At 44.6% G+C, this 27,104-nt stretch overlaps 1 non-coding gene and 1 pseudogene across 1 annotated transcript; both read right to left on the bottom strand.

Moving 5' to 3' along the window:
* Positions 1 to 2,034: 2,034 nt before the first annotated feature.
* On the bottom strand, positions 2,035 to 2,107 carry TRNAL-CAA (transfer RNA leucine (anticodon CAA)). Its single transcript has one exon. It is a non-coding gene; the product is annotated as a tRNA-Leu (tRNA).
* An 84-nt stretch (positions 2,108 to 2,191) lies between these two features.
* On the bottom strand, positions 2,192 to 26,881 carry LOC139185709 (ubiquitin-conjugating enzyme E2 N-like; annotated as a pseudogene).
* Between the last annotated feature and the right edge of the window lie 223 nt (positions 26,882 to 27,104).

Here is a 27,104-nt window from a genome sequence, read left to right as displayed (position 1 = left end):
ATGGAACCTGGACTGGTGATTCATTTCTTATATGATATTATACATGTTTCTACGCCATTTCCCCAAATCATCCCACCCTCTCCCTCTCCCACAGAGTCCAAAAGACTGTTCTATACATCTGTGTCTCTTTTGTTGTCTCGCATACAGGGTTATCATTACCGTCTTTCTAAATTCCATATATATGCATTAGTATATTGTACTGGTGTTTTTCTTTCTGGCATACTTCACTCTGTATAATAGGCTCCAGTTTCATCCACCTCATTAGAACTGATTCAAATGTATTCTTTTTAATTGCTGAGTAATACTCCATTGTGTATATGTACCACAACTTTCTTATGCATTCATCTGCTGATGGACATCTAGGTTGCTTCCATGTCCTGGCTATTATAAACAGTGCTGCGATGAACATTGGAGTACACGTGTCTCTTTCAATTCTGGTTTCCTTGGTGTGTATGCCCAGCAGTGGGACTGCTGGGAAATCACAGCAGGATCCTCTATGACCCACCTCCCAGAATATTGGAAATTAAAAGCAAAAATAAATAAATGGGACCTAATTAAAATTAAAAGCTTCTGCACAACAAAGGAAACTATAAGCAAGGTGAAAAGACAGCCTTCAGAATGGAAGAAAATAATAGCAAATGAAGCAACCGACAAACAACTAATCTCAAAAATATACAAGCAACTCCTACAGCTCAATTCCAGAAAAATAAACAACCCAATCAAAAAATGGGCCAAAGAACTAAATAGACATTTCTCCAAAGAAGACATACAGATGGCTAACAAACACACGAAATGATGCTCAACATCACTCATTATCAGAGAAATGCAAATCAAAACCACAATGAGGTACCATTTCACGCCAGTCAGAATGGCTGCAATCCAAAAGTCTACAAGCAATAAATGCTGGAGAGGGTGTGGAGAAAAGGGAATCCTCTTACACTGTTGGTGGGAATGCAAACTAGTACAGCCACTATGGAGAACAGTGTGGAGATTCCTTAAAAAACTGGAAACAAAGCTTGTTTTTTTTAATGTTAGGTTATAATTTCTATCTCTTGCATACATATCTTTCTGGTATGTTTTATTGTCTCTGGGGGATATTTTTTCTCTGATTCTTATATATTATTATATGTACATGTAATTCTTCTCATTTTCTTGTTTCTTCAGATATCATCCTATGGGATTTGAACTGACCTTTTTCTATTGCTCACTTTCTATATGCAATGCATTTTTCTTCTTTTTAGGCTGTGTGCACCAGAATATCTTTTTTGGCTTCATCCCTGTAGAGTTTCCTCTTTTTTTTTTTAGAATAACAAAAATATTTTGCTAAAACATAAGACTTACAGAAGTTTCCAGACAAATCATACTATACGGTCACAAGCTTTTACATGAAAGGTGGAGTCTACGCTTGATAGCAAAGTCATAGTGTTATTGGTGAGGGCTGTGATGTTTGTTTGATGTTCCCATTTTGGCTCAAACAATTAAGCCTATCCATCTGTGACAACTAAATAAATAGAGAGCATATTCTAAAGAATGGTTAGCTGTTTAACCAGTGAAATTGGATCACTATTAAAGGGAAGGAGTCGATAAAATTAAAATAAAACTACTCTCACAAGCTCAAAACGTAATAGAGAAAAACACCCATTACCTTGGCAGCAAACCCTGGCCATTCCCTTCATTCACAGTGCTTTATACTTAAACAGTGATGGATAGATGAATTAAAGAGAGGTGCACTGCTTTGAAATGTTTCACAACAATCCTGGTGTCTTTCTAGCCTCTGCTCATGCTTTACAGCAGTGAGTCAGGAGGAGACACAGATATGCTAATGTGCATTTAATCGCCAAAGGATAAAAGGTGTCTGGGCTTTTAATCTGCAATATTTCCAAGACTGTGTCCATTAAAGTGAAATGAAGTTCACTCAGTCGTGTCTGACTGTTTGTGACCCCATGGACTATACAGTCCAGGGATTGAACCCAGGTCTCCTTCATTGCAGGTTTGTTCTTTACCAACTGAGCTATCAGGGAAGCCCAAACAAACTGCCCTATCTGAGGCTTGAACTCAGGACCTTCAGATTTTGAGACTGATGCACTGCCTACTGAGCTAAGAAGGCAGACGTGTCCATTAAAATCAAACCAAAAAGAAAGACATCTTGGCAGAACAAGAGAAGTGATGAAGACTTGATGATCCAATTAATTTAAATATTATTCATGTTGGCATATAGCCGAGTCCAAGCCAAGTCCATGCTCGAGCTGCTTCTATGGCTTGAGCTTTGTCAAGTCTTTCACTGCTGAGACATGTCATTTACTAATGGATCATCTGGATTGGAAGCACTTAACAAAGCCAGGATGGATGACAGAACAGTACTGATCTACAGGGCTGGGGACTACTCAGAATATCTAAACATATTCTTCCCAACTTGTCTACATTAGGATGCTAAATTTTGGTCATGAAACATACTTTAGGGGCTGCCATTGGCTATTCTTCTGGAAGGAATAGTTCACATTTAAATGTCCCTCCTTCAAAGGGGAACCCTGGGGCCAGCAATGGCCACATTAAAATAACAGACATTGATTGCTCTCATCTGGTTCTGCTTTGATGCCAGGAACTGGTCCAGCCAGCAAGTGATGGGTTTCCTCAACAATCCCTAGGGCATCATAGCCATCTTGTCAGATCCCAAGCCAGGTCTCTGGTCTCCTCTCCCTGCATGTGTGTGCACACGCCCAGCAGTTTCAGTCATGTCCAACTCTTTGTGACCCCATGTGCTGTAGCCTGCCAGACTCCTCTGTCCATGGGATTCTCCAGGCAAGAATACTGGAGTGGGTTGCCATGACCTCCTCCAGGGGATCTTCCTGACCCAGGGATCAAACCTGGGTCTCCCGTACTGCAGGTGAAATCTTTACCAGTGAACCTCTGGGGAAGACCCTCCTCTCCCCACAGGTCCCTCTAATATTGTTTTCACAAAGTGATAAAAACATGGTCTCACGCTCTTGGAGATCTGAGTGTTCTGTTCCCCTCCTCTACTGTTATCTGGACTTTTTTTTTCTTTCCTTTTACTGTCCTTATTCAGCTCAATTTGGATTCTACTGCTGTCTGTTTCTTCTTAGTCTGGATCTTTGTTTTGGAAAAGAACTTTCATTTGTTACATTTCATAAGTTTAAGGGCCTATGCTGCTCCAGTGCTATCAGCTCTCCCACATGGACCAGTGCACTCGCCCCATATTGGATCCTTCAAAGCCTTCCTAGTTCTCAGACTGGCCCACAGTGCTTTCCAGTTAGTTAGCCTAGTGACTGTGGGCCACTGGAAGTCCAGTTGTCTCCTTATGCTTCCTTCTGCCCCAAAGTAGACCCCATCCAGTTCTCCTAGCTACTATTGGGTTGTTCCCAAGCCCTCATATCAAGAGATCATTGGGGAGACCTTATCATGTGTTTTTTGCTATAGATATTGCCTATGGGTCTTTGTTTCTCTGTAGGACAATTTGGGAAGACTTAAAAGTGTCATCACAATGTTCTAAGAATTTCAGTGTGTGTTGACTATTTTTTTGATTTGCATAATTCAGCTCTAAATATTTTCTGTTGCTCCCAAGTAACCTAAACGGATACAATAGTATTGCTACACTGGAGGTGCAAACAAATAAAGTGGTCACAGACTGAGACTTCAGTTCCCATCATATAGAGCAGAGCATTTTGACCGTAAGAAGTCATGACCTGCCCTCTCTGCTCTGGTCAGACCTTGGGTGCAGCATTGCATCCTGGCTGGGCATCAAGGTTTTAACAGACACTCATCTGGGAAGTGTGTTTAGGAAGGAGAGGCAGTTCGAAAGCATGCAACACAAGTAATGGTTAAGAGAACGACCATAACAGGTATAGTTTTCTAACTGCTGCTCTGTGCCGGACATAGTCGACAAACATTAGTCATGTGATCCTTACGGCAATTCCAGAAGTGCTGTTCTTATCATTTACACTTGTTAGATGAGGCTTCAAACATGAAGGACTGCCCAATGTTACACAGTAAGCAGCAAAGCTGGGATTCAAGCACAAGTCTATTTGTCTCCAAACCTGTACTTTTAGACATTTCAGTAAGGAAAATGCTGGGAAAGATTGAAGGCGGGAGGGCAGGCGGCAACAGAGGGTGAGACGGTTAGATGGAAATCATCAACTCAATGGACAAGAGTTTGAGCAAGCTCCAGGAGACAGTGAAGGACAAGGGAGCCTGGTGTGCTGCAGTCCTTGGGATGGCAAAGAGTAAGATGCTATTGAGTGTTGTTCTGTCAGAACAACAACAATAGGGGAAAATTAAGATTTTTGAAAATGGGTTGGCACCATATGATTCAACAGTGTTCCAGAAGGAAGGACAGGACTAATGTGAATTGAAGATGTCGTACATGCCTGGCATCAGGTAAAATCTGTTTAATTTAATCCTCATACCCATAAGAAGTATGCTTTAATACCCTGAAGGATCAGTCAGGACCTGTTAGGAGATAGAAGTCATAATACTTATTTATATCAGAAATTCATTTAAATGTCCTAAACCAGATAAAAAATTGTTAATTGGGTAAATGAAAAAGTAAGAAGGAAACTAAGTTATTGATGAAGTAATAACTGCTGGAAGTTTCTAGTACCCTAGGGCAGGGGAATTGATGGATGAGATTAGATTATTAAAACTTAATAATTTCAATTAGTTAATTTAGTTGGAAGAGAGGCCCCGTGGGGCTGACGCTCAGGTCCCTGAAGTGTAGGACATGCTGCCAGTATGGAGTTGGAGTCTCCGAGATACAGCACCAAGAGGCTAGTTCTATGAGGGCTGGAAAACTGCAAAGTGGATCCCACTGTTGCTATGGGAAGGATCTCTGGCTGCGGGGGTGAAACATGCTGCTGGAACATAAAGCAGACATGGGGGATAAGTCCAATCCTCCCCTTCAGCCCTGCACCCTCCCTCAGTGTCCTCATGGGCTGATGCTGGCGATGCAGAAGTGTGCTTTCAGAGTCCCAGCCGCAGCAGCACAAGGAGAGGAGAGAAGGACGGCATTTTGGTGATGAGGACATGAAGGCTCAGACACGTGCCTCAAGTCTCAGAGCTGGTGAACCAGGCACATTCCACTCTCAGATTTTTACAAAAGATTATTTTTTCTTGGCATATAATTACTTTACGGGCTTCCCTGGTGGTTCAGCGTTAAAGAATCTGCCTACCAAGCAGGAGGTGTGGGTTTGTATCATTTTTTAAGATTTATGTATCATTTTATATGTAGTTATAACAGTTCAGTTCAGTTCATTTCAGTCTCTTAGTCATGTCTGATTCTTTGTGATCCCATGGACTGTAGCACACCACCCCTCCCTGTTCATCACCAACTCCTGGAGCTTGCTCAGACTCATGTCCATCGAGTCAGTGATGCCATCCAATCATCTTATCCTCTGTCATCACCTTCTCCTTCTGCCTTCAATCTTTCCCAACATTAGAGTCTTTTCCAATGAGTCAATTCTTTGCATCAGGTGGCCAAAGTATGGGAGTTTCAGCTTCAGCATCTGTCCTTCCAATGAATGTTCAGGACTAATCTCCTTTGGGATTGACTGGTTGGATCTCCTTGCAGTCCAAGGGACTCTCAAGAGTTTTCTCCAACACCACGGTTCAAAGCATCGATTCTTCAGGGCTCAGCTTTCTTTATAGCCCAACACTCACATTCATACCTGACTACTGGAAAAACCATAGCTTTGACTAGACGGATCTTTGTTGGCAAAGTAATATCTCTGCTTCTTAATATGCTGTCTCTGTTGGTCATAGCTTTTCTGCCAAAGAACAAGCATCTTTCATGGCTTTACTCACCATCTGCAGTGATTTTGGAGCCGAAGGAAATAAAGTCTCTTACCATTTCCATTGTTTCCCCATCTATTTGTCATGAAATGATGGGATTGGATGCCATGATATTAGTTTTTTTAATGTTGAGTTTTAAGTCAGCTTTTTCACTCTCTTCTTTCTCTTTCATCAAGATGCTCTTTAGTTTCTCTTCACTTTCTGTGACAAGGGTGGTGTCATCTGCATATATGAAGTTATTAATACTTCTCCCAGCAATCTTGATTCCAGCTTGTGCTTCATCCACTCTGGCATTTCACATGATGTGCTCTGCATAGAAGTTAAATAAGCAGGATGACAATATACAGCCTTGATGTACTCCTTTCCCAATTTGGAACCAGTCCATTGTTCCATGTCTGGTTCTAACTGTTGTTTCTTGACCTGTGTACAGATTTCTCAGGAGGCAGGTCAGGTGGTCTGGTATGCCCATCTCTTTAGGAATTTTCCACAGTTTGTTATGATCCACACAGTCAAAGGCTTTGGCGTAATCAATAAGCCAGAAGGAGATTTTTTTCTGGAACTCTCTTGTTTTTTCGATGATCCAACGGATGTTGGAAATTTGATCTCTGGTTCCTCTGCCTGTTCTAAATCCAGCTTGAACATCTGGAGGTTCATGATTCACATACTGGTGAAGCCTGTCTTGGAAAATTTTGAGCATTACTTTGCTGGCATGTGAGATGAGTGCAGTTGGGCGGTAGTTTGAACATTCTTTGGCATTGCCTTTCTTTGGGATTAGAATGAAAACTGACTTTTTCCAGGCCTGTGGCCACTCCTGAGTTTTCCAAATTTGCTGGCATACTGAGTGCAATACTGTAACAGCATCATCTTTTAGGATTTGAAATAGCTCAGCTGGAATTCCACCAGCTCCTCTAGCTTTGTTCATAGTGATGCTTCCTAAGGCCCACTTGTCTTCACATTCCAGGACGTCTGGCTCTAGGTCAGTGATCACACTATCATGGTTATCTCGGTCATGAAGATATTTTTTGTATAGTTCTTCTGTGTATTCTTGCCATCTCTTCTTAATATCTCCTGATGCTGTTAATACAATTTCTGCCCTTTATTGTGCCCATTGTTGCATGAAATGTTCCCTTGGTATCTCTAATTTTCTTGAAGAGATCTCTAGTCTTTCCCGTTCTGTTTTCCTCTATTTCTTTGCATTGATCACCAAGAAAGGCTTTCTTATCTCTCCTTGCTATTCTTTGGAACTCTGCATTCAAATGGGTATATCTTTCCTTTTCTCCTTTGCCTTTCACTTCTCTTTTTTTCATAGCTGTTTGTAAGGCCTCCTCAGACATCCATTTTGCCTTTCTGCGTTTCTTTTTCTTGGGGATGGTCTTGATCACTGCCTCCTGTACAATGTTATGAACCTCCACCCATAGTTCTTCAGGCACTCTGTCTATCAGATCTAATCCCTTGAATCTATTTGTCACTTCCACTGTATAATCATAAGGGATTTGATTTGTGTCATACCTGCATGGTCTGGGGGTTTTCCCTCCTTTTTTCAATTTAAGTCTGAATTTGGCAGTAAGGAGTTTATGATCTGAGCCACAATCCGCTCCCAGTCTTGTTTTTGCTGACTATTTAGAGCTTCTCCAGCTTTGGCTGCAAAGAATATAATCAACCTGATTTTGGTATTGACCATCTGGTGTTCATTGGAAGGACTGATGTTGAAGCTGAAACTCCAATACTTTGGCCACCTGATATGAAGAGCTAACTTATTTGAAAAGACCCTGATGCTGGGAAAGATTGAGAGCAGGAGGAGGTGGGGACGACAGACAATGAGATGCTTGGAAGGCATCACCGCCTCCATGGACATGAATTTGAGTGAACTCCGGGAATTGGTGATGGACAGGGAGGCCTGGTGTGCTGCAGTTCATGGGTCACAAAGAGTCAGACACAACTGAGAGACTGAACTGAACTGAACTGATCTGGTTATGTCCATGTATAGAGTCTTCTCTTGTGTTGTTGGAAGAGGGTGTTTGCTATGACTAGTGCAAAACTCTGTTAGCCTTTGCCCTGCCTTTTGAAGGAGGTTGCCATTATCTTCACCACCTCCACTATAGTTTGATCACAAGTCAAATAACAGGGAGGGAACACAGCCCTGCCCATCAATAGAAAATTGGATTGAAGATTTACTGAGCATGGCCCCACCCATCAGAACAAGACCCAGTTTCCCCCCACAGTCTCTTATCCAGAGGGCAGACAGAATGAAAACCACAATCACAGAAAGCTAATCAAATTGATCACATGGACCACAGCCTTGTCTAAAACTCAATGAAACTCTGAGCCATGCTGTGTAGGACCACCCAGGGTGGATGGGTCATGGTGGAGAGTTCTAATAAAACGTGGTCCACTGGAGAAGGGAATAGCAAACTGCTTCAGTATTCTTGTGTTGAGAACCCCATGAACAGTATGAAAAGATAAAAAGATATGACATTGAAGTATGAACTCCCCAGGTTGGCAGGTGCCCAATATGCTACTGGAGAAGAGTGGAGAAATAACTCCAGAGAGAATGAAGAGATGGAGCCAAAGCAAAAACAACGCCCAGTTGTGGATGTGACTGGTGATGGAAGAAAAGTCCGATACTGTAAAGAGCAATATTGCATAGGAACCTGGAATATTGGGTTCATGAATCAAGGTAAATTAGAAGTGATCAAACAGGAGATGGCAAGAGTGAACATCGGCATTTTAGGAATCTGTAAACTAAAATGGACTGGAATGGGCAAATTTAATTCAGATGACCTGTATACCTACTGCTGTGGGCAAGAATCCCTTAGAAGAAATGGAGTAGCCATCATAGTCAACAAAAGACTTCAAAAAGCAGTTCTTGGGTGCAGTCTCAAAAATGACAGAATGATCTCTGTTCATTTCCAAGGCAAACCATTCAATATCACAGTAATTCAAACCTATGCCCCAACCAGTGATGCTGAAGAAGCTGAAGTTGAATGGTTCTATGAAGACCTACAAGACCTTCTAGAACTAACACCCAAAAAAGATGTCCTTTTCATCACAGGGGACTGGAATGCAAAAGTAGGAAGTCAAGAGACCTGGAGTAACAGGCAAATTTTTTCTTGGAGTACAAAATGAAGCAGGGCAAAGGCTAATAGACTTAAACTGAAGAAAGTAGGGAAAGCCACCAGACCATTCAGGCATGACACAAATCAAATCCCTTATGATTACACAGTGGAAGTGGCAAATAGATTCAAGGGATTAGATCTAATAGACAGAGTGCCTGAAGAACTATGGGTGGAGGTTCATAACATTGTACAGGAGGCAGTGATCAAGACCATCCCCAAGAAAAAGAAATGCAGAAAGGCAAAATGGTTGTCTGAGGAGGCCTTACAAACAGCTATGAAAAAAAGAGAAGTGAAAGGCAAAGGAGAAAAGGAAAGATATACCCATTTGAATGCAGAGTTCCAAAGAATAGCAAGGAGAGATAAGAAAGCCTTTCTTGGTGATCAATGCAAAGAAATAGAGGAAAACAGAACGGGAAAGACTAGAGATCTCTTCAAGAAAATTAGAGATACCAAGGGAATATTTCATGCAATGATGGGCTCAATAAAGGACAGAAATTGTATGGACCTAACAGCATCAGGAGATATTAAGAAGTGGCAAGAATACACAGAAGAACTATACAAAAAATATCTTCATGACCGAGATAACCATGATGGTGTGATCACTGACCTAGAGCCAGACATCCTGGAATGTGAAGACAAGTGGGCCTTAGGAAGCATCACTATGAACAAAACTAGAGGAGCTGGTGGAATTCCAGCTAAGCTATTTCAAATCCTAAAAGATGATGCTGTTACAGTATTGCACTCAGTATGCCAGCAAATTTGGAAAACTCAGGAGTGGCCACAGGCCTGGAAAAAGTCAGTTTTCATTCTAATCCCAAAGAAAGGCAATGCCAAAGAATGTTCAAACTACCGCCCAACTGTACTCATCTCACATGCCAGCAAAGTAATGCTCAAAATTCTCCAAGACAGGCTTCACCAGTATGTGAATCATGAACCTCCAGATGTTCAAGCTGGATTTAGAACAGGCAGAGGAACCAGAGATCAAATTGCCAACATCCGTTGGATCATCGAAAAAGCAAGAGAGTTCCAGAAAAAAATCTCCTTCTGGCTTATTGATTAAGCCAAAGCCTTTGACTATGTGGATCATAACAAACTGTGGAAAATTCCTAAAGAGATGGGCATACCAGACCACCTGACCTGCCTCCTGAGAAATCTGTACACAGGTCAAGAAACAACAGTTAGAACCAGACATGGAACAATGGACTGGTTCCAAATTGGGAAAGGAGTACATCAAGGGTATATACTGTCACCCTGATTATTTAACTTCTATGCAGAGTACATCATGTGAAATGCCGGAATGGATGAAGCACAAGCTGGAATCAAAATTGCCTGGAGAAGTATTAATAACTTCATATATGCAGATGACACCACCCTTATGGCAGAAAGTGAAGAGGAACTAAAGAGCATCTTGATGAAAGCAAAAGAAAAGAGGGGAAAAGTTGGCGAAAACCCAACAATCAGAAAACAAGATCATGGCATCTGTTCCCATCACTTCATGGCAAATAGATGGGAGAACAATGGAAACAGTGACAGACTTTATTTCCTTGGGCTCCAAAATCACTGCAGATGGTGACTGCAGCCATGAAATTAAAAGACACTTGCTCTTTGGAAGAAAAGCTATGCTTAACCTAGACAGCATATTAAAATGCAGAGAGATTACTTTGCCTACAAAGGTCCGTCTAGTCAAAGCTTTTTTTTTTTCTGGTAGTCATGTATGGCTATGAGAGCTGGACTATAAAGAAAGCTGAGTGCCAAGGAATTGATGCTTTTTAACTGTGGTGTTGGAGAGGACTCTTGAGAGTCCCTTGGACTGCAAGGAGATCCAACCAGTCAATCTTAAAGATCAGTCCTGAATACTCATTGGAACGACTGATGCTGAAGCTGAAACTCCAATACTTTGGCCACCTAATGTGAAGTGCTGACTCACTAGAAAAACCCCCATGCTGGGGAAGACTGATGGCAGGAGGAGAAGGGGGCGACAGAGGATGAGATGGTTGGATGGCATCACTGACTCGATGGACATGAGTTTGAGTAAGCTCCAGGAGTTGGTGATGGACAGGGAAGTGCTATAGTCCATGGGGTCACAAAGAGTCGGACACGACTGATCGACTGAACTGAACTGAACTGAAAGGCTAACAGAGTTTTTCCAAGAGAACGCACTGGTCATAGAAAACACCCTCTTCCAACAACAGAAGAGAAGAAAGACTCTACACATGGACATCACCAGATAGTCAATGCAGACATATAAGCAGTATCATATGAAATTTATCTTTCTGTCTGATTTACTTCACTTAGTATGATCATCTGTAGGTCCATCCATGTTGCAGCAAATGGCATTATTTCATTCATTTTCATGGCTGAGTAATATTTTATTGTGTATATGTACTGCATTTTATTTATCTATTCCTCTGTTGATGGACATTTAGGTTGTTTTCATGTTTTGGTTATTGTAAATAATGCTGTGAATATTGGGGTACATATACCTTTTTGAACTATAGTTTTCTCTGGTTACATGCCCAGGAATGGGATTGCAGAGTCAGACGGTATTTGTATTTTTAATTTTTTATGGAACCTCTATACTGTTCTAAAGTCAGTATGTTATTATCCTCAGTTTACAGATAAGGAATCTGGGCTTCAGAGAGGTGAAAGGATTCATCCATCCCAGCACAGTGAGGATGGTGTCAGGCTCCAAACCCCTGCTCCCACCACCAGACTCTGCTTCCTTGCTGTGTGTCCTGTTGCCCCCAGAGGCTCCAGGTCTGGGAAGGGCCGAATGAATGGCTTTCAATCTATGAATTTTCAATCTATTAATGGTTTCCAGGGCCTGGGTTCAATCCATACCTCCTGGACCAAGGGGAGCCAGGCATCAGGGGACAGAGTCTTCCTGTCCCTCAGGGGAGGGATGGCAGCTCTCCCTCCCTCTCACCCACCTCTCACTTCTGCCCCCACTGTGGAGGATGAGGTTGGGAGCAACTGATCCCCACCTCTATCCCAGAACCCTTATTGCAGACATGACTAAGGAACACTGGGCTGCAAACCCCAGGGCACAATCCTGCTCAGGTCCGGAGCCTCAGAGATTCCAATCTTGCTACATGGGGGGAACTCCCATTCAGAACGTCAACAGGAGGAGTATGGCCGAGATGCAGAGTAGGAAGGCTCCGAGTTCACCTCCCACCATGGACATCAAAACTGCAAGTATTTACAGAGCAGCTATTGATGAGAAAGACCTAGAGACTAGTAGAAAGATGAGACTAGAAGACCTAAAGATGAGTAGACCTGAAGACTAGACCTTTTTACAAAGCTAAAACGTATGAAGAAGAACAATGAGATGAGTAAGAGGGGCAGAAACTCAGCCTAGTCAGGACCCTCACTCCCTGTGGGTGGGTGACCCACACGTGGGAGAATAATTACAATTACAGAGCAAGGGGTCTGAGCCCCACACTGGGTTCCCCAGCTTTGGGATCCTGCACTGGGAAAAACAGACCCAAGAATATTTGGCTTTGAAAGCCAGCACTCAGAGGGCTATAAGAAATCATATGCTCTAGGACCCAGGGCAGGAGCAGTCATTTGAAAGGAGACTGGGTCAGACCCACCTGCTGCTCTTGGAGGGGCTCCCATTGGACAGTTAGCTGCCTTTGCCCAGCATTATGAGAGAGTACCATGTGCTTCCCAGGTGGCACCAGTGGTAAAGAACTTGTCTGCTAAAGCAGGAGATGTAAGACATGGGAGTTTGATCCCTGGGTCCGGAAGATTCCCTGGAGGAGGGCAAGGCAATCCACTCTAGTATGCTTGCCTGGAGAATCCCATGGACAGAGGAGCCTGGAGGGCTACAGTCCATGGGGTCACAGATTCGGACCCTACTGAAGCAACTACGAATGCACATACACATACACGAGAGAGTACAACCCTGCATACTGCCTACCTGGGAAAATGCAAAATTCCAAGTATGGTTTCCACTGAATGCATATCACTTCTGCACCATCCTCAAGTCAAAAAATCATCAGTTGAACCGTGGTCATTGGGGACCATCTGGACTCTAATGTTAGTGTAATTGAAATTTTCAAAGGAGAGAAAGAGAATGAAAGATATATAAGAAGAAACAATGGCTAGAGATTTTTCATATTGAACTATGACTATAAACTCACCAAACCAAGAATATCAATGAACCCCAAGCACAAGAAACTTGAATAAAACTACATCAAGGTAGATTATAATTGCATTGATCAAAACCAATAATATAGAGAAAATTTAAAAAGTGGCCAAGGAAAGAAGCAATGCCACATATGAAAAAGAATCAGAATTGCAATAAATTTCTCTTCAGAAAAAAATGCAAAGAATGGCATTTTATTTAAATGTCAAAATATTTAAAATTGTGTAAAGAAACAGCAACAACAGTTTAGAATTCTAACCCAGCAAAGAGTATTTAAAAATTAAGGTGAAATAAAGGATTTGTTCAGACATACAGAATCTATAAGAAATTGTTACCAGCAGATCTGTATTTCTGACGCCAGGCAGACTCCCAAAATATAAAGGAAAATACAGAGAAAATAAAGATTCTGGAGAAAAGAATTATGTATAAAGCATGTATAAATTATGTATAAAACATAAAAGTAAGTTTTTATTTTATACTATAGTTGATTTACAATGTTGTCTTAGTTTCGGGTGTACAGCTATACAGGTGTTCAGTTATACCCATTCTTTTTCAGATTCTTTTCCCACATAGGTTATTACAGAATATGAGTAGAGTTCCAACTTCTTGATTTTTAGAAATGAAATGGTGACCTTGTAAGTTTCCATGAACTCCTCTAGAACTTTCGGGTCCTGGCTCGGGTCACTGCACTTTGCCATCTGAGCCATTCAGGATGGAGATTTTGGGGGGGGGGGTGCGGCGGACCAGGCAGGAGAGCAGGTGAGGGACCCAGGGCAGGGAGGCTGTCACTGCTGTCACTGCTTCCACTTTTCCCCCTTCTATTTGCCATGAATTGTTGGGACTGGATGTCATGATCTGTGTTTATTGAATGTTGAGTTTTAGTCCAGTTTTTCCAAGAGTGGTGGGTGAGGTTAAATGAAAAGGAAAGTTCTTGCTGGGCTGAGACAAGACCAGGAGCTGGGGTGGGGGTTGAGAGAGAAACTCTGGGGAGCTGACACCACCTCCTAAGAAATGAAGAAAACTAGGATTTATGGGAGATGGACTAGCCTGGGAGGAAGGGAGCGGGGTAGCCTGGGGTAAAGTGGCAGGTGGAGAGGGGCCAGGAGGCTCTTAAGAACAGGACTACAAAGCCCGATGCTCTGTGCTATCCTCCCCATCCCCACCGCCACCACCCCCTACACAGTCTTTAGAAGGAGGAGAGAGAGTGAGCATCCGAGAGAGAGTGGGCTCTCTCCCATCTGGGTTAGGGTGGGCTGAGCCTGAACTCAGGGTCTCCATGCAGCTCACAGGTGATGAGATGGGAACTGATCACAACATACAACTGTGGGAGCCGGTCTTCAGAGACGGCAGTGACTTGAGAGAGGAAGCCTTCAAGAAATTTGCAGAAAACTTGGGGAAGACCTTGAAAGTCAGAGAGCAGTGAATGGAGGTTTCAAAGTTGTTGGTCCAAGTGTCACCAGTTGCTGTTCAAGAGAGAGGTGTCCACATTTCTTTTTGGATGAAATGTGGTTTCTTTGGGGTGTGCGTGTGATTCTGTACAGGTACAGCAATTTGAGATGTATTGTTCTGGGGTCGAGGTGATGGGCTAAAGGCCCTGAGGCCCCCTGCCAGGTACTGGGATGTGGCATTGTGACCCCACTCTCTGCCTAGTCCCGAAGCATTGATCAGGCCACATTTCTGGCCCCACCCTGGGCCTGACTCTCCACAGCTTTGGTGACAGTGTCTCCCATGGGTCCTAGACTTAGCTGGGGACCCAGCCCTCTTCACAGGGACCATTCAGAGTCAGGAGAGCCCCCAGGGAGCCCCACCCCTCCCCAGGGCACCCTTGGAGAACAGGCTGCCTGGGAAGAGTGTTTGTTCCTGCCCAGAATAGCATGTTCAAGGCTCATTTGCCCTCCGCTCACTGGGCCATAGATTGACAGCTGCGATAGGGGAATGGAACCATAGGGCCTGGCTGGACTAAACTGGCCCCAGTGAGTCCGGGACCCGCCTTTTCTTCTGGTTACTCCAGGTCTGTCCAGCCATCTCTCTGCCTTCCTGTCTTTTTTCTCTTTTCTGTTCTTTGCCATCCTAACTGCCTCTCTACTGTCCACTCTGCATCTTTCTCTCTGCTCTTTCCCCTCCTTGACTTTTTCTGTCTCTCTGCAGTCTTTCCTCCATCACTTCTTCTGTTTCACCTTTTTTTCCCCTCTGTCACATACCCCTCCATTCTGTCTCACCACAAATAGCTTTATTTGAACAACAAAGGGCAATATTTCTTTGAGAAAACAGGCTACTTTATTCACAAGTGAAATTGTCAATCAGCCCTCAAACACTATCTCTGGAAAAAAATGATTGGGGGACCCAGTCAGTTGAGGAAGGTCTCTGGGGGCCAGTTAGTGCTAGAACTGGGGAGATGTTCTTAAGACTTTTAAGTTTCTGCCTTTGACTTTGCCCACCCACCTCCTGCAATAATAACAACAAATACCTAAATAAGAATAATGGTTAGTCTTAAGGTCTCAATTTATTGTCTATCAGCACCATGCTAGCTGTTTCACATATAATATTGTGTTCAATCACCACCACAGTCTTCAAAATTCATCTCATTGCCACTTTTAGCAGTAGAAACAGAGGTTCAGAGAGGTCACTCAGCCCTACGTGATTGTGCAGCACACATCTGACCCCTGCACAGATGCATCCTCTGTGCCCGCATGTCTGTCATGGGCTGACTGATTTTCTTTAGGACTTAAAGGGCTTGGGGAAAAAGCCAGTGGCACCTTGCCATTTGCTATGAGAGGGTGACTTTGGGGGAAGGGGACCCTGCCTATGGTCACTCAATCAGTCAAGAGTGATGGATCTCAAACATCTGACATCTGGGAGAAGTGGACTAGAGGCCATGCTTGAGGCTCCAGGAAACCTTTTTCCCTGCAGTGTCACCCCCACAAGCCCCTGCCCCTCTCTGAACCCCACCTTCCCCATCTGAGAGCGGGGACCCTAGAATCTGCTTTTGAGACTCTGTAGAGTGGTCTGCCCTGTGGCTGGGGACACTGGGAAGAAGGGCTTTCTTTTTCAAACTTAAATTTCATCATATAACTGACTTCTGCCTGAGATTGTCCTACCTGAGAGTCCATTCTGTGAATTCTAGAGGAATTAATCAAAATGATGCTTAAAGGGAAAAAAAGCTCTATGGATGTGGCTGTAATGAAGATTCATAGGGTGTGTCTCCCCAAAAGATAGCCTGCCTAACCCCATGATGGAGGGATTGTCTCTTGATTTGCAAGTGTTTTCCTTCATCTTTTACTTTCTTATAATATTTTGTTGAAGAAACAAAAGAGTTTGTACTATAGAGTTTCCTACAATCCACTCATTTCTTTTCTCTTTTTTGACCACATCTGCAGCATGCAGGATCTTAGTTCCCCAACCAGGGTTGGTCTGTCCAACCAGGGAGACACTTTACCACTGACCTTGTTGGGGTTTCTGTAGCGTGGTGACAACAGACAGGCTGTCTGGTGTGCCTCTGTAGCTGCCAAGGGACACTCCCAGGGAGGTGGACAGAAGAACTGAGGACAGTGGGTAGAAAAAGCAATGCCAGACTGACTTATCTTTCATAAGCAGGTAACAGGGAGCCATAGGAGACAATGTGGCAAGGTCAGCCTTTTCTCCTGGGTCCCTCCTTCTCCTTCCTATTTTCGTGGACCAAGAGAACAAAAGTGGTTCAGGTTTCCTTGATCCAAAGGAGCTTTCTAAGCTGTGGTACATATACACAATGGAGTATTACTCAGCCATTAAAAAGAATTCATTTGAATCAGTTCTAATGAGGTGGATGAAACTGGAGCCTATTATACACAGTGAAGTAAGCCAGAAGGAAAAACACCAATACAGTATACTAACGCATATATATGGAATTTAGAAAGATGGTAACAATAAACCTGTGTACGAGACAGCAAAAGAGACACTGATGTATGGAACAGTCTTATGGATTCTGTGGGAGAGGGAGAGAGTGGGAAGATTTGGGAGAATGGCATTGAAACATGTAAAATATCATGTATGAAACGAGATGCCAGTCCAGGTTCAATGCACGATACTGGATGCTTGGGGCTAGTGCACTGGGACAACCCAGAGGGATGGTATGGGGAGGGAGGAGGGAGGAGGGTTCAGGATGGGGAGCACATGTATACCTGTGATAGATTCATTTTGATATTTGGCAAAACTAATACAATTATGTAAAGTTTAAAAATAAAATAAAATTAAAAAAAAAAAAGGAGCTTTCTAGAACCTTGCTTTGGATTCTAAAACCACTTACACTTTGTTCCTTGTCTCTTTGGTCTTTTTTAAAAAATAATAATCCTTCTGTTGCTTTCCTGGCATAGTCAACTCAGGGCTGTTAATTAACTTGAGAATCCTTGTAAAAAAAAAAAAAAAAGATTATGAACCAGCAGAGCAAGGGGGTAGCTGGACTCCATTCCTAGAGGAAAAGAAAACATGTTTATGAGAAGAGAGGGCAAAAGATGGGGCTGCCTGTCTGTTCTGCTTGGCTTTTATTAGGGGAGCCGGAGGGCCCAGGTGGGGTCAGCTGGTCAGAGGGCTCAGATTCCATCTTTTTGGCTGAAGGGGCTGCTGGCCTCTCCAGCTGAGAGCCCCATGCAGAGCAGTCCCGGCTCTGCCCTCTCTACCTTTGTGAGCCTGTGTCTCCTGTAAAAGGAGAAAGTGCTGTTTCAGAAGTGGTGGGAAGGGAATGCATCAACGACTTAGTAGTTTGCCTAACACTAGGTGACTAATAAAGGTTTAAGTCCTGAGAGCCCAGGGCTGCTGTGAGCCCAGGCAGCTGAAGGCAGGTGTCTGTTATCCGGTGAGGGTTATGGGCTATTCCGAGGGCTGGCATAAACGGTTTAAGATGTGATTCAATTGCGAGTTTGTTCAGGGCAAGGGCTGTGTTGTATGAACCTTTGCACCCCTGGGGCTGGGAGAGCACCTCGCAGGTGCCTCTGGGAATAGTTACTCCAGGACCGGTCAGGCAAGGCGCTGCCCCCATCCAGGCTCCCCGGGAAAGGCCGAGTCCTAGTCCTGGGTGCTGCCTCCCCAGCACCTCCCAGGGTCACACAGTAGGTGCTCAGTGAAATCACCTGCATTTCCTATGGAAGCACTTGTTTGCTTCAAAGATTACATTGCCTTTTTTTTTTTTTTTTTTTAATGCTTCTTCATTCCCCACCCCCACCTCCAGAGCATCAAAGTAATATTTTTGGTCTCATAATTTAGAAAATACAGAGAAGTGTGAAGACATTACACACAGTCTCACTTAAGGTTATTTTCTAAGATAAGGCCAGCTTTCTTGTTAATATACAGTGTATTATAAATCTCTATCTATCTATCCATGTACCCCTACTACCTGGTGTTTATTGAACCCTCCCTCTGCCAGGTATTGTGCTTGGCCATCTCAGCTGTTATCCTGTCCTGCCTTGGTGATGGCGGGTGTTGATGCAGTTGAGGGGATAAAGCATTAGGTGAAAGGGTCAGATGAGCAGACATTCTGAAGGCATTGAGAGACAGGCAAGATCACTTGAGCTACAAGAGTCAGGGAAGGCTTCCTGGAAGAGGTGGGATTGAGCCTGACCCGTGAGAATGTGAAGGGCTTCCTTCTGTATGAGTATGAAAGCCCAGGAACCATCCTCAGCACAGGCACCGTGTGAACATAGTCTGGAGGTACAGGCATGAGCTTCTGACTCTTTTGAACTCTGGTATTATCACAGTCCTCTTCAGAGCAATCTGAGGGGCAGGAGTACAGAGCTCGTTAAAGCCTGGTTGCTGGAATCAGACAGGCCTGTTCTGGAATCCCAGCCATGTCTTAGGGCTGCATGAAGATGATATAGCATCCTCGTGGGTACCATAGCTACCTGCTTCACAAAACTGGCGTGAAGATCTGTAACAGCCTGGTGCTGACTCAGATGCAGCCTGGCACAGGGTCTGTATGCAGTATACGCTGTGGGTCCTAGTGATATTTCCACAGGCCAGGGAGGAGATTGGGGCTCACAGCAGTGCTGTGCCTTCTCTGTTTCTGAATCACCCCTAACTCCCCGGTGCCCACCTTGCATGCAAACCCTGGGGTTCACACAGGGAGAATGGCCAAGCTCAGATGGAGCTGGTCTCTGGGGCAATGGGCTCAGGAGTGAGGGTGTCTTGGGTGAGGCTGTCTGGGGCAGGGGTTTCCACAGCCCTCTCCCCATGGTCTGGCACACTTCCTTCCTTGCCTTGACCTTACTGAAAATCCAGCCTCCTTTTGGGGTCAGGAGGCATCTTAGGTCTTGGCCATGGTCTGAGGTGGCTGACTGTCCATGCAATCTCTTCCCTGATGCATGACTGACCATGACTTCTGCTCTTTCCCTTTCAAAAGAAGCTGGGGTGCAGGGGCGCTCTCTGCATCCTAAAGTATGGTGGGGTTCTCAGTTCCACTGTCCTCCCTTCCTTGGTGCAGTACACCTCCTTTCCTGCTTTCCTCCACCTTGGGAGACGGTTCACTTAGCCCAGCCCTGAGGGGTCAGCCAAGGTCATCCCAACTCCTGGCCCCCTCCCTTCTGTGACTCACCACGAGGTTATCGCACCTTCCTTCCTGAGCCTGGGGAAAAGTGGAGGGTGGGTCCTGAGCCCAGCAATGAATGACCACACTTATGGGGCCCCACCCTCCACTAGCCCCTCTGGCTCAATCTGGGCGTTCCAGCTGCTCCTTTGACCTTCACAGCTGCACAAGCTTTGGCCCCTGTGGGACTGTGCTGGTCGTTGTCTTCCTTTACCATCACTTCCTATTCTAATCTCGCTCATTCCCCAGGGCTTTTCTAGCCGAAACTGAGTACCTATCACCAAAAGTACCCTCAGTTGTTGCAGTAGAAATGCAGGCAGGGTTCTATGCATGTTTCAGAGCTATTTGGACCCATATTTTTCACCTCACCTACCTACTCGCTCCCTGCCATTGTCTCCCATTCCGCTGTTTGCTGAGGGCATCTGCATGTTACCCACCCCTGCCTCAGCTACCCTTTTCTCAAGCACTAAGGGTCTTCCATGGGATGGCTGGCGCTGGGTGAGGCATGGGGAGTTGAGCTTTACCATGAAGTTCTGTCCTCTGGAGCTCATGCTCAGGTCAACGAGACAAGACTTCTGTCTTAACAGACCCTTCCCTTTGCCCTTTAAAACTACTTTTTATTTTGAAATAATCAAAGACTCAAAGGAAGTTACAAAAATAGCATGGAGACATCTGTGTACTCTTCAGCCAGTTTCCCCTAATGGCATCGTCTTATATAACATGTTATCAAAACCAGGAAATCAACATTGGTACAACTTCTTCCAGTTATTCAGGTTGCATCATTTTGACATATCACGTGGAGTTATAAAGTATATACACTTACACAGAGTTATACAGTATATACCTTTTTAGCTTTTATAGAGAGAGTAAAAAATTTTACATATCATCATATTACATAGTCACATACCAGCTGCATCCCCTCCTTGCCTTCTGCATCCCTGGCCACCATTAGTCTGCTCTCCATCACTGTAATCTTGGCATTTTGAAAATCTTTCTTTTTAAAATGTTTATCTATTTATCTGGCTGTGCAGAGTTTTAGCTGCAGCAGGCAGGATCCTATAGCTGTGGCATAGGAACTCTTAAGGTGTGAAGTATAGGGTCTAGTTCCCTAACCAGGGATTGAACCTGGGCCCCCTTCACTGGGAGCATAGAATCTTAGCCACTGGACCACCAGGGAAGTCCTGCCATTTTGAAAATCTTACATAGAGTTATACAGTATATATCTTTTGATTTTTTATAGAGAGAGTAAAATTTTTTAATTAATATATAAAAATAATATGATACTATTATACAATATATCAATATTATTATTGATGATTATTATATATTAATATATAATAATATTAATTTAAAAATTTTTTACTCTTTCTATATATACATAGAGAAAAAAATTAAGAAAGAATTGAAGGTCATAGTCTATGCCTCTCTTCTCAGGTCTCTGGTCTTCCTTCTCTTGTGTTTCCTTTAATACTTTTTAATACACATATTAGCCCACAACTCCGTTTTTGCAAAATTGCAGAATATCTCCAATTCTGGCCCTTCAGTTGTGTTTACATACAACTGAGAACAGGTAAAGTAATGAACTGTGTCCTCCTCTCCGGCATCAAATCCTTCGACATCTACCACTTCTCAGAACCTCCCCTGCTCCCATCCTAGTGCAAGCCTGGCCATCTCCTGCCCAGACCATCAGATCATCCTACTCTCCCACTGTCCCTCTGCATCAGTACTTCTCAGTTGGGCCTGTAGACATGTTTTGGTCATCAAAACCAGGTGGTAGGGGTGCTACTGGCATCTAGTGGGTGATGCCTGGGATGCTTCTAAATATTGCACAATGCACTGCTCTGTATCCCCCATAATTTAAAATCCCCATGCAAAACTCATCAAGCCCAAGATGTCACACTGCAGAGGTTGAGACATCCTGGTTACTGTCTAGGGTCCAGGCAGCTGCCAGAAGGTCGCTCCTCTGCTAAAAACCCTTCAGTGTCATCCTAGCTCTCTTGGCATCAAATCCACGATCTTGAAGTGACCTCTACGGTTCATTACCACCTCTGACTTTACTTCTCCCATCTATCTGCTCCAGCTTTACCATCCAATCTACTGATCCTCATAACATACAAAGCACACCCCAAACTCGGTGCTTGCCCAGAGGGTCACGTGAAGGGCATTACACTGCACTCACAGCCCCGCTGTCATCCTCTCAGGTAGGCTTTCACTGACCACCTGTCTAAGACACCACCTGCCTGGTCACCCCTCCCCTTGCCCTCTGAGCATCTGTCTCCATCTGACATTTATTTGGTTGCTTTTTTTTTTTTTATTCAGGGACTCACTCTCCTCATTACAACGTAACCCCTGTGTGTTTTGCTCACTAATGTATTCATATCCTTGGATGAGTACTTGGCACACAGTAGGCTCTCAATAAACACATGTTAATAGATAAATCTTGGCCAAGCTCTTCGAGTGTGCCTGTCACCCAGTCTGAGCCGTGCATGTGCACTGGCCGGGAGGGATGTTCTGGGAAGCCCCCAGGCCTGCGGTCCCCAAACCTATGCCGCCACTGCCCCCCAGCACACCCAGGGCTTGCTCTGCTGTCACTCGCTGTTTAAAGCATCTGCTAACATATGTAGCAACTCCAGCTTTGGTGACATTTCAGATGACTGCTGTGTTTGTGCTGCCCTCTGTTTCCGTTCTTCCATTCTGCCTCCGGGGTCTGACATCAGGGGCCCTCCCCTGGGGGTGGACGACTGCAGGATTTGCTTTGTCTCTGCTGGTCCCCTGTTGCCACTAAATAAAGCATTTAATGGAGCTGCTCCTCCCCAGACTTAGGAATGCTGCTTTCAGGAAACAAAACAAGCCTGTCCTAGTGTCCACACAGCCAAGGACAGACACATGGATGGAGAGTCCCCTGCCTCCAACCACAGAGGACAGCTGTGTGGCCAGAGGGTCCCAGGTCCCCGCACTGGGGCTCCAGTGGAGTTGTGGGCCCATCTCCTGGACCAGGTCTGAATGGGCAGGTCAGACACAACCTGGGTAATGACAGTGTCTGGCAGGAGCTCTCCCCGAGGCTGGGGCCTCCTCTGAAGACCTGAGCATCATCTGCTGGCCTTGGCAATGGTTGCTGCCACTTACCCAGACCCATGAGGTACAGAGACAGGCCCCGTGGCCAGCAAGCGATCCTCTTGCCTCTGAACTTTTGTTTCCTTGCTATTGAATTGAAACAATGTGGTATCTGAATCACGTGGTCCCTGGGGTATTTATTTATTTATTTATTGGCCACACCACAGGGCTCAGGAGACCTTAGTTCCCCACCAGGGACTGAATCCACGCCCCCTGTAGTGGAAACTTGAAACCTTAACCACTGTACCCCCAGGAAAATCCCCCTGGGATATTTGAATGAGACAATATGTTGTAATTTTGGAAACTGAGACATAATTTACATGCAGTAAACTTTGCTCTTGTGTGCAGTTTTATAACTTTCATGTAACCATCTCTCACCTCAGTCAAGATATAGAATATTTTCATCACCCAAAAGTTCCCTTCTGACCCTCTGTAGTCAAACCCTTCCCCACCCCAGCCCCTAACAACCCATCTGATTTCTGACCCTAATAATTTTGCTTTCTCCAGAATGTCATATAAATAGATATGTCATCCAACTTTAACTTTAGCCATTCTAATAGGTATATACCATGAAGTTTTTTTTTTTAACCTGTCAATTACAAATTCCTAGTTTTTTTGCAGGCAGTATGGACATGTGTATGGAATCAAACCAGCTGGCTTCAAATCTTACCTTGATTATTTAGTAACTCTTTAATTTTTCAGATTTCTTATAGAAAAAAAGGAATTAAAATGGGGTTGTCAAAGGAATTAAGTGTTACAGTGTAAGACAAAGGCTGAGCTTTCCCATTGCTAAGCCACTATCATTACTAAGATATTGTGTTCTTGATCTTTAGTGCCCCAACAGGCATCAAGGTGGGTATTCTTATGCCCATTTTATCGATGAAGACACTGAAGCCCAGTTAAAAGACCACATTTCCCCATCTCTCTAGCAGATAGATATAGACATGGAGTATATTTCAGCCAATGACAGGTAAGCCCAAGTGTCACATGAGACTTCTGTAAAGTCTTCCTTAACAAGAATAAGGTACATCTTTTTTTTCTATTCCTCCTTCTGTCTGGAAGTCAGGCTTGTTGGCTATATCTCCAGCAGCCTTTTAGGACCAACAACTGATCTTAAAAATATAAAGCTAAGTGCTGAGGACAGGAATAGAGGTGCCTGGGTCCCTGATGGGATCACGAACCATCCTATTAACCCTGGACTGCCCATCCCTAGACTTCTTTTCTGAGGAAAAGAAACCATTTCAGGAGGCACATGCTATATAGAAAGTTGCATTTGAATATCAACAGAAGGTGTGAAGAAATGAGTGTGTGGAAGTTTGAGAGAGGACAATCCAGGCAGAAGAGAAGCAGGTTCTTTCCATGTGGTGATATTATGCAGAATCCAGATCTTACCTTCTCACTTCTTCCTTCTTCCTCTCCTTTGCTTTAAATAATCAACTGAGATTATTAGAGTCAAAACATCTCTGTCATACTCTTGTGCCTAAAGACGTCTGTCAGGTAGGCATTGTGTCTGACCAAATCCCTCCCCTCCCCAGCCCTCAGTTCCCTGACTTGGGTCTCTGTTTCCCCATCCATCTAATGCGAGGGTTGATTCAGACACTCAGGGGCTTTTCTGGGCCATGGGGAGAGGGGTATTGTGTTGCCAGACCTGGGTATGAACCGTAGCTCCACTACAAAATAGTTGTGAAAAAGTGTGTCTGCCCCTCTGACTCTCTCAATTTCTTCAAAACAACCCTCTTTGGAAGGGGTGAAATGCTCAAGTGCAGCCTGGTGTATCTGAAACCCGCTCTCTGTCCCTACACCACTCAGATTCCCAGGACTCCAGACAGGAACCAGGAAAAGGCTTCATGCAGAGCCAAGTAGCCCTGTCAGAGGATCCTTCTGGCATTATGATGATCAAGGCTTTCTGGGTTCTTCAGAAGGCTTCTCGAGTTTTTGCAAGTCCTTGGGTCCAAAAGGCTTCACTGTGGACCTAATTTCGGGAGAAGAGGACCATTTGGCCTTCCTGCCCCTGGGAGCACATCCTAGATGGTTCTGGAAAGTCAAGTACAATTATGTGATTGTTGGAATATCTTTGAGATAGGAAACATGTCCTGGCCATTTGGGCATCTCATGTGTTTGGGTTCTGGGAAGAGAGGCATTTCCTATATGAAAATTAAGACCAACTGAGATGGCCAAGTCTAGCTGTTGGTACTAACCAGGGTCCCACTGGAGGAGACACTGGTCAGCAGGTGTGAGGAGGAGGTAAAAGCAAGAGAAAAAGGAGCCGATGGGGATGGGGAAGGGAGAAGACCACACCGCCGGGATATCAGGTGGCCAGAACTGCTGGTGGCCCCCATGCCCATGAGAACCAGGTTTAGCTCAGGGCAGTCTCCCCTTCCCAGACTCCCTTGCATTGAGGAGTGGCCACGTGACCTAGATCTGGCCAGTGATACATGCTTACCCTGGGTGGAACCAAGGTTATGCCTGGGGGTGGAACAGCCATCTTGGGACCAGGAGGGAGAAAGCCACTTGCTAAGGACGCTATAGAAAAAATGCACAAGTGCACACCCCTGTGGTGCATGGGGCCACTGTTCTGGCCCCAACTGTCGTCCACCTCTGGACTTCTTGACATTCAAGCTGGATTTAGAAAAGGCAGAGGAACCAGAGATCAAATCGCCAACATCCGTTTGATCATAGAAAAAGCAAGAGAGTTCCAGAAAAGCATCTACTTCTCCTTCATTGAGGGCTTCCCTGGTGGCTCAGATGGTAAAGTGTCTGCCTGCAATGTGGTAGACCTGGGTTCAATCCCTGGGTCAGGAAGATCCCCTGGAGAAGGAAATGGCAACCCACTCCAGTACTCTTGCTGGAACACAAGCTGGAATCAAGATTGCCGGGAGTAATATCAATAACTTCAGATACTCAGATGACACCACCTTTATGGCAGAAAGTGAAGAGGAACAAAAGAGCCTCTTGATGAAAGTGAAAGAGGAGAGTGAAAAAGTTGGCTTAAAGCTCAACATTCAAAAAACTAAGATTATGGCATCCGGTCTCATCACTTCATGGCAAATAGATGGGGAAACAATGGAAATAGTGACAGACTATTTTGGGGGGCTCCAAATCACTACAGATGGTGTCTGTAGCCGTGAAACTAAAAGATGCTTGCTTCTTGGAAGAAAAGCTATGACCAACATAGACAGCATATTAAAAAGCAGAAACATTATTTTGCTGACAAATGTCCATCTAGTCAAAGCTCTGGTTTTTCCAGTAGTCACGTATGGATGTGAGAGTTAGACCACAAAGAAAGCTGAGCCCCGACGAACTGATGCTTTTGAACTGTGGTGTTGGAGAAGACTCTTGAGAGTCCCTTGGACTAAAAGGAGATCAAACCAGTCAATCCTAAAGGAAATCAGTCTTGAATATTCATTGGAAGGGCTGATGCTGAAGCTGGAGCTCCAATACTTTGGCCACCTGATGGGAAGAACTGAATCATTGAAAAATACCCTGATGCTGGGAAAGATTGAAGTCAGGAGGAAAAGGGGAAGACAAAGGATGAGATGGTTGGATGGCATCACTGACTCAATGGACATGCGTTTGAGCAAGCTCTGGGAGATGGTGAAGGACAGGGAAGCATGGCATGCTGCAGCCAGTGGGGTAGCAAGGAGTAGGACACGACTGAGCAACTGAACTGAAGTGAACTGCACTTCTTGATCCATGAGAAACAGTAAACCCCACCCAGTTAAGCCCCCAGGTGGGTGCCTCCTCCCCCGAGAGGGACTGAGCACTAACAGCCTCTATGTGCCATCCACATGTTACAGATCCCGGGTTGGGCGCCTGCCTCGTTATTTTCCTCTGTCCTCACAGCCCTGCTTCAAGGGTTGCATCTGAGGCCCATTTGACATATGAGGAAACTGAGGCTTGGAGAGGTTCCTGCCCTGGCCCCCTGGAATCCTTCAGGTAGCATCAGAGTTGGAGTCTGATTCCAAATGCTGCACACTCCACCCCACACTGTCACACTAACCATGACTAGTATTCAGGGTCACAGAACTGAGTGTGGGTCTGAATCCTGGCTATTTACTTGCTAGTTGTGCAAAATTATTCGGTGCATCTGAGCCTCAGTTCCCTCCTCTGGAACTGGTGGCCACAGCAAGACCTACCTCGCAGGGTCATGGTGAGAGGGGCACTCACTACATGGTGACCCTGACTTCCTCTGGCTCTGTGGCAGTGCTGTTGGTCTAAGTATATTTTATTTTTAAAGTTTCTTATTTATTTATTTGTCTGCTATGGGTCTTAGTTGCAGCACACAAAATCTCCATCACAACATGAAGACTTTCTGATTGCGGCACACGGGTTCAGGTGCCCCGCTGTCTGTGGGATCTTAGTTGCCCAACTA

The sequence above is a fragment of the Bos indicus genome, chromosome 2, assembly GCF_029378745.1.
Source record: "Bos indicus isolate NIAB-ARS_2022 breed Sahiwal x Tharparkar chromosome 2, NIAB-ARS_B.indTharparkar_mat_pri_1.0, whole genome shotgun sequence".
Taxonomy (NCBI): domain Eukaryota; kingdom Metazoa; phylum Chordata; class Mammalia; order Artiodactyla; family Bovidae; genus Bos; species Bos indicus.
Note: the sequence above shows the minus strand (reverse complement) of the source record. Positions and strands in the feature narration are given on the sequence as shown.